Source organism: Balaenoptera acutorostrata, chromosome 14 (assembly GCF_949987535.1).
Source record: "Balaenoptera acutorostrata chromosome 14, mBalAcu1.1, whole genome shotgun sequence".
NCBI lineage: Eukaryota > Metazoa > Chordata > Mammalia > Artiodactyla > Balaenopteridae > Balaenoptera > Balaenoptera acutorostrata.
Window position 1 is genome coordinate 21,481,280 of NC_080077.1, and position 14,424 is coordinate 21,495,703.

The 14,424-nt window shown below is 38.5% G+C and overlaps 1 protein-coding gene across 4 annotated transcripts in view; it reads left to right on the forward strand.

Moving 5' to 3' along the window:
- PLAGL1 (PLAG1 like zinc finger 1) overlaps positions 1–14,424 on the forward strand; it is a 96,081-nt gene that overhangs the window by 44,259 nt on the left and 37,398 nt on the right. For all 4 annotated transcript variants that reach the window (XM_057527772.1, XM_057527773.1, XM_057527771.1 and 1 more), the window contains exon 3: positions 6,084–6,125. The gene's annotated coding sequence lies outside the window, so the exon portion shown is untranslated. The remainder of the gene's footprint in view (positions 1–6,083; positions 6,126–14,424) is intronic.

Below are 14,424 nucleotides of genomic sequence, written 5' to 3' on the forward strand. Positions count from 1 at the left end.
TTGTTTGCCCATGCCACATATCCAAAGTAGATTGGAAAAGGGAAACCTGGAAGACACACTGGAGTCACTGGTCCATAGCAATTTTGAAATCCCTCATGGCAGGTATCATGACATGTAGGGGAACAAATATTTCTTAATTAGGGCCTGATTCTACCTTCTTGTTCATTGTTTTAAGAGGCCTGGATTCCTGTAGCCCTCTTTCTTGACCCAAAGAAAGTTATTTTGGGACTGGCTTGCTTCTTTTGGAAATCTTGACCCTTAATCTCATCTTCTTCCTCAGTCATTTTATCCATATAAATGACTTAGTGGATACATTATCTATCATTGCCCTGAGGCAATTTAATTTTAAAAAAAAAGATTTTCCTAGGCTTATGACCTTCGAAGTCTTTAAACTGTTAGTATGGGAGTTGAGAAGTAGTTAGTTCTTTTAATACTGCAAATCTGAAATGTTTGATCCTCTATTCCTCCACTTCTTGAAAACTGGATAGTCCCTTTTTGAGCTCATCTCTTTCTTGAATACCTTGCCAAATGCAGCCAATAACCAGTGCACTCTTCCAGTGTTTTGTTTTGTTACCTCTTCTAGGGCTGCAGTTTCATTAGGTAGGTGATCTGCCTCCCAAGGCACCAGAAGCAAATGCTTTACCAAATATACCACTGTATAAAATACGCCACTATCTTTCCAGCTCTTAAGATAATTTTTCTCACTGCTTCCTGACCACAAAACCGTGGCCATGTGTTTTAGGTTTTTGCTAGAGAGGCATTCTACTTCTGGTACCAATTTCTATATAGTCAGGATGGGCTAAAGTTACCTGTGCTAATGAGCCATCCCCAAACCTCAGTGGCTTCACAGAAGAACAGTTTATTTTCTTGTTCACACTAAACATCCATTGTGGATCTGTGGGAGACTCTACTCCATCCACACTGTCAGACTTAGGCCTGTGATGCATCACCATCTTGAGCTGTATGCTTTCTGAAATACTTGGTCTTCTCGATTTACATGGTAGGGAAAGATAATATTAAATGGTCTTGTGCCAGTAATTAACTGTTTGTTGGCAGCCCAGAGCTAGTCACATGGCCCTGCCTAACTATAAGTGGGTAGAGAAGTCCAAGCAGGAATATAAACAGAAGGACTGGTACTGTGACTCTAAACAGTTAAAAGTTTTAAGACAGTAAACTAACTATAAAAATATATTCTATCATTCCTTGACAGATTGATCTCAAATGACCTGGAAAACCAGGTTTGAATGTGGAATTCTTAGTCTTGAGATTTCTGCACCTTTAGAACATGGCAGTGTAGGGAGAGCTGGCCCATCTTCTCTTTTCTTCACATTCTTGGCCCAGTTCTACACTATGAAGGGCACACATTTGGTTATGTCCACACCCCTACAAACAGCCACCCCTTGGCCACCTCTTGAGCCTAGTGTGGCACATAGAGTGGCATGATCTGTCCTAAAAAGTAACAGGTTTAGGTGAAAGGACTGTGCAGTCCCTGGTGGCAGGCTTGAAGCTCTTTGAACAAGAATTCCATGGTTCCAGGATCCTGGAGCATAGTCTAGGAGGGGAGTCTGGGCCTGGGTGAGTATGTCCCCTTAGACACTTGGACTTTTCACTGTAGAGGGAAGGGTTTGCTGTGAACCACTCTTGCCTGTGTTTAAGGACAGTGCTGAGCAAGTGTAATATCTGTGTTGCCTAGAAAATGAGACTAAGATATGAATGAGCATGTAAAGCTATACCATTCTCGTGCTTACTAATTTAGCTTCCTAGATAGAGCTAGAAAGGGAAAATGCCCTGATCACCAAAGTTGGGTTGAATGTCTTGACAATTACTATTTTTACTATAAAGTCCTCATTATAATAGATAAATCAGTTTCTTATGTGTTTGCTCGTAGCAAATTTATATCAATCCTAGGTTTTCTGACCTTATGGAGGTATTGGGACTATGTCACGTCTCTCTGAGTGATGCCCTTACCCTGTTACCATGTAATAGGAACAACTAAGAAACTGTGAGATCTAACCATCATGAAGGGCAGTCAGCCTGGGGAGCAGGATCTGGGTGATCAGATCAAATGTTAGCTCTACTACTTCATAACCGTCCGATATTAGGAAGGTTTCTTTTCTTTCTGAGCCAAAATTTTCTTATTTGTATAAAGGGTATAAACCCACCTATTCTCAGGTTGTTGTGATCAACATAATATACACCAAGTGGCCTACACAGAAAATATTCATAGGTCAAGCAAAGGCTTTTTCTCAATTAAAATAATGAAAAGTAATGAGGTATTTTAAGGAGTAAATCTTGAGATTTAGTACAGGGAGGGTGACATAAGGAAGGAAAGAGGTGGGGGTCCCTGGAAGATAAAGTCCTTAGTTTAATATCCTGAAAAGAGTGCTTTGGGGCAGCCCTAGGCTTTTGCTTATCTCCAAGGGAAGGTATGTATCTTTACTATCTCAACCTAATAATTTCTCTTGAGCTTCAGTGTCCTGATTTGTTAAATGAGGATAATAGGAATTGCTTTGATGACCTTGATAAGGATCCTTTGATAGAGTGGTGGAGATAAGAGCCAAGGGAATGGGTTGGAAAGTGAATAGGAGGTGAGGAAATGGGGATTATCTGTTTTCAATTCTTTTCTGTGAAGTTAATCTGAGAAAGTTAGTCTGGAAACATAGTGGGAACTGGAGGGCAATGCGAGGTCATTGAAGGTTTTGTTTATTAAAGGTTGGGAAATACCAGAGCATGATTGTGTGTTGGGGAGAAGTACCTCTAGTAGAAAGGGAGAGGATGATAATGGAGAGAAAACTTTGGATGGCGAGGTGGGGTTGACCTTTGGTGCTAGGAAGAGAAATTTGTAGGTTTAGCATTGGGAAGATGAGATGCTCCATCCAGTAACACGCTCTGTCTCTCTCTCTCTCTCTTTCTCTCTCTCTCTCTCTCAGTGAAGCATTAAGTAGGGATGTTAGCAGAGAGATGTATGTACAAGTGTGGGGAGTGGGAGGTCATTTGGAAGATAGTAGAGAAAGTGGGAAATTAATAAGAGTGGGGGAATGTTCTGGAGTTGTGCAGGCTCTGGAACCCAACTGAGTCTGAGTTGATAGGGTTAGAGTGAAGTCACTCTCCCCAGCTGTGAGACCCCATCTCTGAACCCTTTGTCGCCATTTCTCTTGCAGTAGCCTTTCCATTCCTTTGTTTTTGAGCATTTTTGATATTACCTGAGGCACTCTCCAGTTACACTGAGCTGCCTACTGGGGCTGTCCAAGTTAAGGTCAAGGTACCCGTTATTATTTGGTTAGCTCTCTGATTACAAAATTGTATAGGTTTTGAGTAGTCTACTCAACTTTTCCCCCAGCTCATGCTATTATTGGTGTGAGATTTTGTAGAGAGTGAGGTTGTTCAGAAATGACTAAATTGTCTTTATCTCTATATAAGGTCATTACAATGGACTGAATGTTTATGTCCACACAAAATTTATATGTTGAAATACTAATGCCAAATGTGATGATATTTGAAGGTGGGGCTTCAGGAGGTAATTAGATCATGAGGGTGGAGCCTTCATGAATGAGATTAGTGCCTTTATGAGAAGAGGCCAGAGAACTAGCCAGCTGTTTTTCCTGACACGTGAGAGTACGATGAGAAGTCAGCAGTCTGCAACATTGAAGAGGGTTCTTACCTGAACCCAAGCATACTGGCATTCTTCTCAAACTCACTTGGAACATTCATCGAGATAGACCACATTCTGGGCCATAAAACACATCTTAACAAAGTTAAAAGGATAGAAATCATATGATATCTGCTCTCAGACCACAATGGAATTAGAGTCAATAATAGAAAGACAACTGGAAAGTTCTCAAAATACATGGAGATTAAACAACATACTTACAAATAATACATAGGTCAAAAAAAATCTCAGGAGAAATTTAAAAATATTTTGAACTAAATGAAAATGAAAACACAACTTATCAAAATGTGTTGGACACAGAGAAAGCAGTGCTTAGAAGGAAATGTATAGCATTGAATGCATATGCTAGGAAGGAAGAATCAATCTATGTTTCCATCTTAGGAAACTAGATAAAGAAAAGCAAACTAAATCTAAGGTATGGAGAAGAAAAGAAGTAATAAGAATTAGAGCAGAAATCAATGAAATTGAGAATAGGAAATCAATAGAGAAAAGCAAGGACACAAAAATTGGTTTTATTGAAGAGATCAATAAAATTGATAAGCCTCTAATGAGGCTAACTGAGAAGAGAAGAGGGAGGATACAAATTACTCATATCAGAAATGAAGGGACATCACTTCGGATCCCTTGGACATTAAAAGGATAATAAAGGAATACAATGAACTACTCAGTGCCCACAAATTTGATAACCTGGATGAAATGGACCAACTCTTTAAAAGACAATCTGCTAAAACACAGAAGAAGAAATAGACAATTGAAGAGGATTTCTCAATTCAAGAATTCAGGTAAATAATTACCTTCCAAAATAGAAAGCACCAGGCCCAGATGGTTTTACTGGTGAATTCTGCCAAACATTTAAGGAAGAAATTATGCCGGTTCTCTATAATCACTTTCAAAGGATAGAAGCAGAGGGAATACTTTTTAACTCATTCAACGAGGCTAGCCTTACCTCAGTAGCAAAACCAATAAGCAATTACAGCAGCATTGTAGGATACAAGTTCATCATACAAAAGTCGGTTGCTTTCCTATATACCAGCAATGAACAAGTGGAATTTGAAATTAAAAACACCTTCCTGGGACTTCCCTGGTGGTCCAGTGTGTAAGACTCTGTGCTCCCAATGCGGGGGGCCTGGGTTCGATCCCTGGTCGGGGAACTAGATCCTGCATGCATGCTGCAACTAAGAAGTCCGCGTACTGCAACTAAAGATCCTGCATGCTGCAACTAAGATCCGGCGCAGCCAAAATAAATTTAAAAAACAAACAACAACGAAAAAAACCACCTTCCCGTCATTTTTACTGTGAACCTAAAACTGCTCTAAAAAATAAAATATTTTAAAATAAATATTAAAAATATGAAATCTATGAGTTCAGTCACTACTTTAGCTTACCTTTTACCTTTTGATTTTTGAAGTGAGTAGTCTATGTTAAGGTAATGAGGAACAAACATCTTTTCAGAGAATTTGTTCCTTAAACTGAAACTTACTCTTTAATGCAGAAAAATAGAATTCCTTATTCATGATTTGACATTCAACTACACAGTAGACTCTTAACACACAGTGAGTAAGATACTTATTGTTCACAAATGGATGTTATTATTTTAGTGTTAAAAATAGATATACAAGGGGTTAGGGACAGAAGGAGGTTGTAGGAAAGGAGGTGGGTGTACTTATGAAAGGATGACATGAGGAATCCTTGTGGTGTTCAGTATCTTGGCTGTCGGGGGATCTGTGAGCCTGCAGGTGATAAAATTCTATAGAAGTAAACATAAACACACAAATAAAATGAAACTGGGAAAAATCTCAAAAGACCAATATAGGGCTTCCCTGGTGGTGCAGTGGCTAAGAATCCACCTGCCAGTGCAGGGGACATGGGTTCGAGCCCTGGTCTGGGAAGATCCCATATGCCGCGGAGCAACTAAGCCCGTGCACCACGACTGCTGAGCCTGTGCTCTAGGGCCCGTGAGCCACAACTGCTGAAGGCCACGTGCTGCAACTTCTGAAGCCTGTGTGCCTAGAGCCTGTGCTCCGCAACAAAAGCCACTGCAAAGAGAAGCCTGCGCACCACAATGAGAAGCCTGCGCACCACAATGAAGAGTAGCCCCTGCTCGCTGCAACTAGAGAAAGCCTGCACGCAACAGCAAAGACCCAATGCAGCCAAAAATAAATAAATAAATAAATTTATTTTAAAAAGACCAGTATATTGTATAATATATATGATATATATATCCACACATATACTGATTGTGACATTGCACTTCAGTTTTGTGAAATATTACCACTGGGGAAACTGAGTAAAGGAGACTAAAGATCTCTCTTAAAACTTCATGTGAATCTGCAGTTATCTCAGTGAAGTTATTTAAAAATGCACACACAACTACTATATAAAACTAATATATAATTTTTATTTTTGTTTTTAGGTTTTTCCCGCCTGATTGACAACATAGTCATCATTGGCTTTTGTAAGTTGATATTTTAATTTCTTTATCCTTCACCTTGTATATTTTCTAATTACATGAGAATATTTTTCTAGAGAACCTGAACAAAAATTAGAGCAAAACCTTTTTTTTATTTGGTTCTTATATTATTTTAAAGATAGTCTCACTTTTTCTCATACCATTAGGTGATAGTTATTTTGAGAAAGTTTGAATTACACATCTTGGGCTAGGGCCATCTGTTTCTTTGGAGTGACTTCCTATCAGGGTTATGATTAGCAGGAGCAAAGTGCCATCTGTGGAGCTGAGGTGGCACATACATCCATCCTGTTGGACATCACAGTCTTCACCTAGAACATCCTTGTGGCAGATGGTAAGAGGGACACAACATCCTGGGAGAAAGCCACTAATGCGAATGGTTTGACTAATGAGGTATAACAAATTCTGTTTCGTTTATCTGTGAAAATCTGACAATGAGATGAAATGAAGGGAGAATTGCAGATGGGGAGAATTTAGCTTTATTCTCATTTTATCATTTGGAGTAGCTATATTTCCGTTCTGTAACTTTTTCTTGTAGCATATTGAAGAAAAATTTAGATCTCCTGTTTCATGGTAGTTTTTTTTTTAACTCAGTGAAATCTAAACATTTGAAATAGATTTGAACAAACCTTTTTAACCTGGGAAATGAATTATCCCCTCTATCACTGAAAACATTTGCAGTATAAATGGCTAACCCTCTCCACTCCAACCAGACTTTCTTCTTCCTGAAGTCTTCCTCATCTCCGGAAATGGCAGCTACATTCCTCCAGTTGCTCAGATAGCCTCTGTGGCACCATTGTCCTGTCTTCTTTCTGTCGTCCCCGACACGCCCAGCTGTCGGGAAATACTGTCAGCTCTGCCTTAAGTATATCTAGAAGATGACTGCTTTTCACCATGTATTCGACCACCATACTGGTCAAAGCCTTCATCTTTTTATTAAAATAGCCTCCTCACTTGTTTCCCTGCTTTTACACTTTCTCCCCTATAACCCATTCTCCAAATGGCAGACAGATAAATTATTTAAACTCTTAAGTCTGATCATGTTACTTTTCTGCTCCAGTGACTCCGGTGCCTCTCTTCACAGAGGCTTATCGACTTGTACATGATATGGGCCCCCATTACCTCTGATCTAAGCTAACCTTTTACTGCTCCCCCTCACTCACTGCTTTAGCCATACCAATATTCTTGTTCCTACGTTGGGGTTTTGCAATTACTGTTCCCACAAATAGCCACATGACTTGCTTCCTTACCTCCTTTAAATCTTTGCAAAATTGTCATCTCCGCATCCAGGCCTTCCCTGACTACCTTATTTCAAATTACCACTGTTTCTCCCTGCCTTACACTCCCAGCACTTCCTATCGCTACAGTACTTTATTTATTATTTTTAAAATAAATTTATTTATTTTTATTTATTTTTTTGGCTGCGTTGGGTCTTTGTTGCTGCGTGCGGGCTCTCTCTAGTTGCGGCGAGTGGGGGCTACTCTTCGTTGTGGTGTGCGGGCTTCTCCTTGCAGTGGCTTCTCGTGGCAGAGCACAGGCTCTAGGCACACAGGCATCAGTAGTGGCACGTGGGCTCAGTAGTTGTGGCTCGCGGGCTCTAGAGCGCAGGGTCCGTAGTTGTGGTGCACGGGCTTAGTTGCTCCGCAACATGTGGGATCTTCCCAGACCAGGGCTCGAACCCGTGTCCCCTGCATTGGCAGGTGGATTCTTAACCACTGCACCACTGGGGAAGTCCCAGTACTTTATTTTTTTAACCACCTTCTGATATATTTTACTTGTCTGTCTCCCTTTCACTTGAAGATGAACTCTACGAGAGTAATAATTTTTGTGTGTTTTGTTTACAAAGATGGGAAAGTGGGATAGGGAAAATGGATTGTATAGCGGTTACTGACTTTGCCTAATACAACCTTCTCTTGTTGCCTCGTGACCACAGAGATAGGTAAGTGAAAACAGCAACTAAAATCTCAATCATCTGTATATTTATAAGGATTACTGGGAGAAAAACTAGGTTTGAAATTTCTTCTAAGAATATACTTCATTTTCTTTTCAGTGCTTGTTTGATTAGAAGTTCTTTGATAAAAATGAGTAGATATTGATACTTTTAGTAAATGATTCCTAATACCATTTTGTTACTGAAGATTTAGAGTGTTCTATCAGAATTTAGTTCCAGAAGTGTGCTTTTTTTTTTTTTTTTAAAGCCTGGTGTCTATCTTTTTTTTTTTTTTAATTAACTAATTAATTAATTTATGGCTGTGTTGGGTCTTCGTTTCTGTGCGAGGGCTTTCTCTAGTTGTGGCAAGCGGGGGCCACTCTTTTTTTTTTTTTTTTAATTTTTATTTATTCATTTATTTATTCATTCATTTATGGCTGTGTTGGGTCTTCGTTTCTGTGCGAGGGCTTTCTCCAGCTGTGGCAAGTGGGGGCCACTCTTCATCGCGGTGCGCAGGCCTCTCACTATCGTGGCCTCTCTTGTTGCGGAGCACAGGCTCCAGATGCGCAGGCTCAGTAATTGTGGCTCACGGGCGTAGTTGCTCCGCGGCATGTGGGATCTTCCCAGACCAGGGCTCGAACCCGTGTCCCCTGCATTGGCAGGCAGATTCTCAACCACTGCGCCACCAGGGAAGCCCCCAGAAGTGTGCTTTTTAAGAGCTATAAATTAAGAGCAGACAGAGTGGTGGATAGCCCAAGTTTTAGAACCAAGTGTAGCCTGGCTTGAATTCTGGCTGTGATTCCAATAAGTACACTATAAGCAAGTTAATGAGGCTTTCTTAGCCACAGTTTGTCTTTTATAAAATTGAAATAATAATAGTTGTGAGGCTTATGAGGATTAATTGAGGTGATAGACCTGGCCATTAGCAACATTCAGTAACTAGTAATCCTTTAATCTGATATTGCTCAGTTTTATAAGCTTGAGATACTAGTAATAAATTATTTTACAGTTTACTTTGTAGAGAAGATAGTCTTTTATAATTTATGTCATTACATATAGTAAATTTTGAAAAAATTACGTATATTTTACAGAAGAGAAAATGACTAGGAGACATGAGCTGCTCTGTAATGTGACCCCAGAAAATTTTTTGCATTTTTTGTAATCTCTACACTTTAGCAATGTGGAGAGGATGAAATGAGATAGTGTAGATTTGTCAGTACTTATTTATAAATATAAAACATTAATGCAAATGTAAGGAATTGGAATATCATACTGAGAGAACTTCTACCATGACTTTCAGTCATGATGTAGTAACAGGAACTGGATTTATTATCCTGCCTTAGCAAAACAAACAAACAAAACCCCATAAAATGTATGAAACAAAGGTTTTTAGACATTGGGTGACAAGTGGCATAAGACAGTTAACCCTGAGATAAAGGAAACAAATGATGTGCCCAAGGCCACAGTGTAAGAGGGGAACCCAAACACAGCCCAGTAGTCACCCTGAATTGAGGTGATAAAGCTGGCAATTCAGGGAGGTTGAAGCAGCTAGAATTTGCAGGACAGAGGACCAGAGAGAAGAGAGAGCTCTGGAGATCTTCAGAGGGTTCCCTTGGAGTCTTCAGCTGAGTGCTGATTAGTGCATGCTTATGAGAGAACTACCCAAGGCTTGCAGAAAAACCATTGGGAAGGGAAAGTTAGCTCATGTAGGGCTGGGAAGTGTGCATCCCCACCATTCAGAGTAGAAAAACTTTGTAATACAAGTGGCATTAGATGGGGTGCTCAGAAGGGTATCGCCTCAGTGGTGAGGCAAAATTAGCCCTAGACTAAAGGCTGCCCTGATCCTACCTAAAAAATCTTAAAAGTGGGAATTCCCTTGTGGTCCAGTGACTAGGACACGGGTTTTCATTGCTGTGGACCTGGCTCGATCCCTGATTGGAGAACTGAGATACCACAAGCTGCACTGTGCGGCCAAAAAAACAAAACAAAACAAATCTTAAAAGTAAGCCATTAAAGAGGAATCATAAAAGTTTTTTAGTAAAGAGCCAGATGGAAAATACTTTAGGCTTTACAGGCAATATGACCTCTGCTGCATCTACTTAGCTCTGCCATTGTAATGTTAAAGCAGTCATAGACAATATGTAAATGAATGGGAGTGGCTGTATTCTAATAAAACTTTATTTACATAAATAGACTCTGGGCCAAATTTGGCTCGTGCACTATAATTTGCAGACTTCTGGTTTACAGGGTCAAACTGTGGGACTTCCTTGGCAGTCCAGTGGTTAAGACTCCACACTTCCATTGCAGGGGGCACGGGTTAGACCCTGCATGCCGCATGGCGTGGACAAAAAATTAAAATAGAAAAGAAAAGGGTCGAATTGTTTCTAGTCGCTTAACTCCAACTCAGAACAAAGCTCAAGAATATATAAAGAAACACAAAATATCCAGCGCCTAACAAGGTAAAGTACACAATGTCTAGCATTCAATCAAAATTTACCAGATATGCAAAGAAACAGGAAAATTCAGTAGTAAAAGAAAATTCAATCAATAAAAATAGACTCAGAAATGAAAGATTTAATAAAGATATTAATAAACAAATTTAATACAGATTTTATTTAAGTAATTTAATAAGATTTTAATAAATAACATAGTAACTAAATGAAGATATTAAAAACATTAGTATAACTAAGTTTTATATGTTCAAGATAATAGAGGAAGCATAAATTTGTTAAGAAAAGACATGAAAGCTATAAAACGACCCAAATTGATCTTCTAGAGACAACATAAACATCTGAGATGAAAAATACACTGGATAGGATTCACAGCAGACTAGACACTGCAGAAGGAACAATTGCATGAACTTGAAGACACAGCAATAGAAATTATACAAAATAAAAGACACAAAAATCCTGGGGAAAAAAGCCCATCAGTGAGCTGTGGGATAACTTTAAACAGCCAAAAATATTGTGAAATTAGAGTCTCCAAACGAGGGAGGGAACAGAAAAAAATTTTTTTAAATAACGGCTGAAAATTTGCTAAATTTAATGAAAACCATAAGCCCACAAATCTCAGAAGCTCAATGAAAAGCTAGCAATTACCAAAAAAAAAAAAAAAAAATGAAGAAAATTACACCAAGGCACAACATAATCAGATAATTTAAAACCAGTAATAACAAGAAAGATTTTAAAATGGAGAACAAAGAAACTATAAATTTAGAGGAACAAAGGACAACAGCAGACTTTTCATCAAAAGCAAAGCAAGCCAGAAGACAGTGGAGCAATGTCTTTAAAGTAATGAAAGAAAAAGCTGTTAACCTAGAAATCTATAGCTAATGAAAATATTTTTCAAAAAAAATAGTGAAATAAAGACATTTTCACACATTCAAAAGCTTAAAGAGTTAATCACCGTTAGACCCACACTACAAGAAATGTTAAAGTCCTCAGGAAGAAAGAAAATAATACCAAATGGAAATAAAGAGCACCAGAAATGGTAAACACCTGGGTAAATGTATAAGGTTTTGCTTTTTAAAATTTAAATCTTTTCAAAAAGGTAATCATTTAATCAAAAATAGTAATAGTGGAGTTGGGGTTTATAACATATAAAAGGTGTGACAATAATTGCACAAAGGTCAGGAGAGGAAAAATTGAAATATAATATTAAAGTTTTTTTACCATATGTGAAGAAGTACAATATCCCTTAAAGGGATATTGTAGTAAGTTAAGGATATAGCCATAAACCCTAAATCAACACTAAAGCATAAAAAAATAGTCATAAGCCAAAGGAGATAAATCAGAAAAAAAAAATTAGTTCAAAAGAAGGCAGGGAAAAAGGGAAAAGGGAATGGAGAACAGGTGGGACAAATACAAAAAAAAAAAAAAGCAAGATGCTACATTTCAACCTAACCATATCAATAATCACATTAAGTATAAATGATCTAAATACTCTCATTAAAAGGCAAAGAATATCAGATTAGGTTCAAAAAAAAAAACCAACAAGGATTAACTCTATGCTGCCTTCAAAAATAGTGCATAACATATATATAAAGACACAAATAGGTTACAAGCTAAAGGATGGAAAATAATATACACTTCAGCACTAATTTTTTAAAAAGCCTGCGGACTTCCATGGTGACTCAGTGGTTAAGAACCCACCTGCCAATGCAGGGGACACAGGTTCAATCCCTGGTCTGGGAAAATCCCACATGCCGCGGAGCAACTAAGCCTGTGCGCCACTACTACAGAGCCTGAGCTCTAGAGCCCGTGAGCCACAACTACTGAGCCCGTGTGCTGCAACTACTGCAGCCTGCACACCTAGAGCCCGTGCTCTGCAACAAGAGAAGCCACTGCAAAGAGAAGCCCATGCACTGCAATGAAGAGTAGCTCCCACTCGCTGCAACTAGAGAAAGCCTGCATGCAGCAACGAAGACCCAACACAGCCAAAAAAAAAAAAAAAAAGCCTGGAGTGGGGGCTTCCTTGGTGGTCCAGTGGTAAAGAACCTGCCTTGCAATGCAGGGGATGTGGGTTCAATCCCTGGTCGGGGAACTAAGATCCCACATGCCATGGGGCAACTAAGCCTGTGCACCACAACTACTGAGCTCGCGTGCCTCAATGAGAGAGTCCATGTGCTGCAAACTACAGAGCCCACGTGCTGTGGACCCCATGTGTCACAACTACAGAGCCCATGAGCCCTGGAAGCCTGCGTGCCACAGCGAAAGATCCCTTATGCCTCAACAAAGATCCTGCATGCCGCAACTAAGACCCGATGCAGCCAAAAAAAATGCAAGAAAATAAATAAGTAAGTTTAAAAAAAAAAAAAGCCTGGAATGGCTATATTAATATCAGACAAAGTAGAAATTAGAGCAAAGAATATTGCCAGGGAGAAAGAGGGTTCTTTCATAATGATAAAGTGGTAAATTCATCAAAAAAAGTCATCTTAAATGTTTATGCACCTAATAACAGGGTTTCAGTATATACAAAGAGAAATAGACGCATCCACAAATATAGTCAGATTTCAGTACCCTCTCTCAACAGATACATCAAGTAGATAACAAACCAATAAAGATATAGAAGGCTAAAACAGCACTATCAACCAGCTTGAACTAATTGACAGTTATAGAACACTCTACCCAACAAAAGCAAAATACACATTCTTTTCAAGCATGCCCAGAACTTTACCAAGATAGACCATATTCTGGGTAAAAAAAAAACAAGACAATTAATTTAAAAGGGTTTAAATCATACAAAGAATGTTCTCTGACCATAATGGAATTAAATCAGAACAGAAAGGTATCTGGAAAAATATCTTAAACTGAACAACACACTTCTCAATAACCCAGGGGCACATTCTAGGCCATACAGAACACATTACATTTCAAAGAATGCCAGTCATACGAAATACATTCTCAGACTACAGTGGAAATAAAATGGAAATTAATAACAAAAAGATAGTGTAAAAATTCTCAAATATTTGGAAATTAACACACTTCTAAATAATGCCTGCTGCATCAAAGAAGTCTCACGAAAAATTTAAAGTGAAAATATAGTCTATAAAAATGTGTGGGATGCAGCTAAAATAGTGCTTGGAAGGGAATTTATAGCATTAAATGTTTATATTAGAAAAAAAACTAAAATCAATAACTGAAGTTTCCACCTTATGAAACTAGAGAAGAGCAAATTAAACTTAAAGCAAGCAGAAGAAAGTAAATAATAAAAATTAGAGAAGTCAACAAAATTGAAAATAGGAAAATGATAAAGAAAAACCAACAAAATGAAAAGCTGGTTTCTTTGAACAAGATTAATAAAATGATAAACCTATAGTGAGGCTAACCAAGGAAAAAAGAGAGAAGACATAAATTACCAGTACCAGGAAGGAAAGAGGAGCCATGACTACTGACCTCATGGATTTTACAGGGCTAATGAGAGAATACTACAATCTCTGCCCACAAATTTGAGAACTTAGATGAAATGGACCAATTCCTAGAAGGATACAAACTACCAAAACTCCCTTAGGGAGAAATAGATTACCTGAACAGCTCTATATCTATTTAAGACATCAAATTAATAGTATATGTTAAAAACAAACAAACAATACCACCACCACCACCAAAAACCTTCCAAAAAAGAAAACACCCAGGCCCAAATGGTCACACTGGTGAATTTTACCAAATAACCCATGAGATATAAATGAAAAGGGTAATTGGAAGTATTTTCAACTGAATGGAAATGAAACATATTTCCAAATAATTAGGATGCAACTATAGCAGTGCTTAGAGGGAAACTTATAGCACTAGGTATCTATATTAGGAAAGAACAGTCTCAAATTAATGGCTCAAGGTAAGGGATTGTTAAAATTGCTTT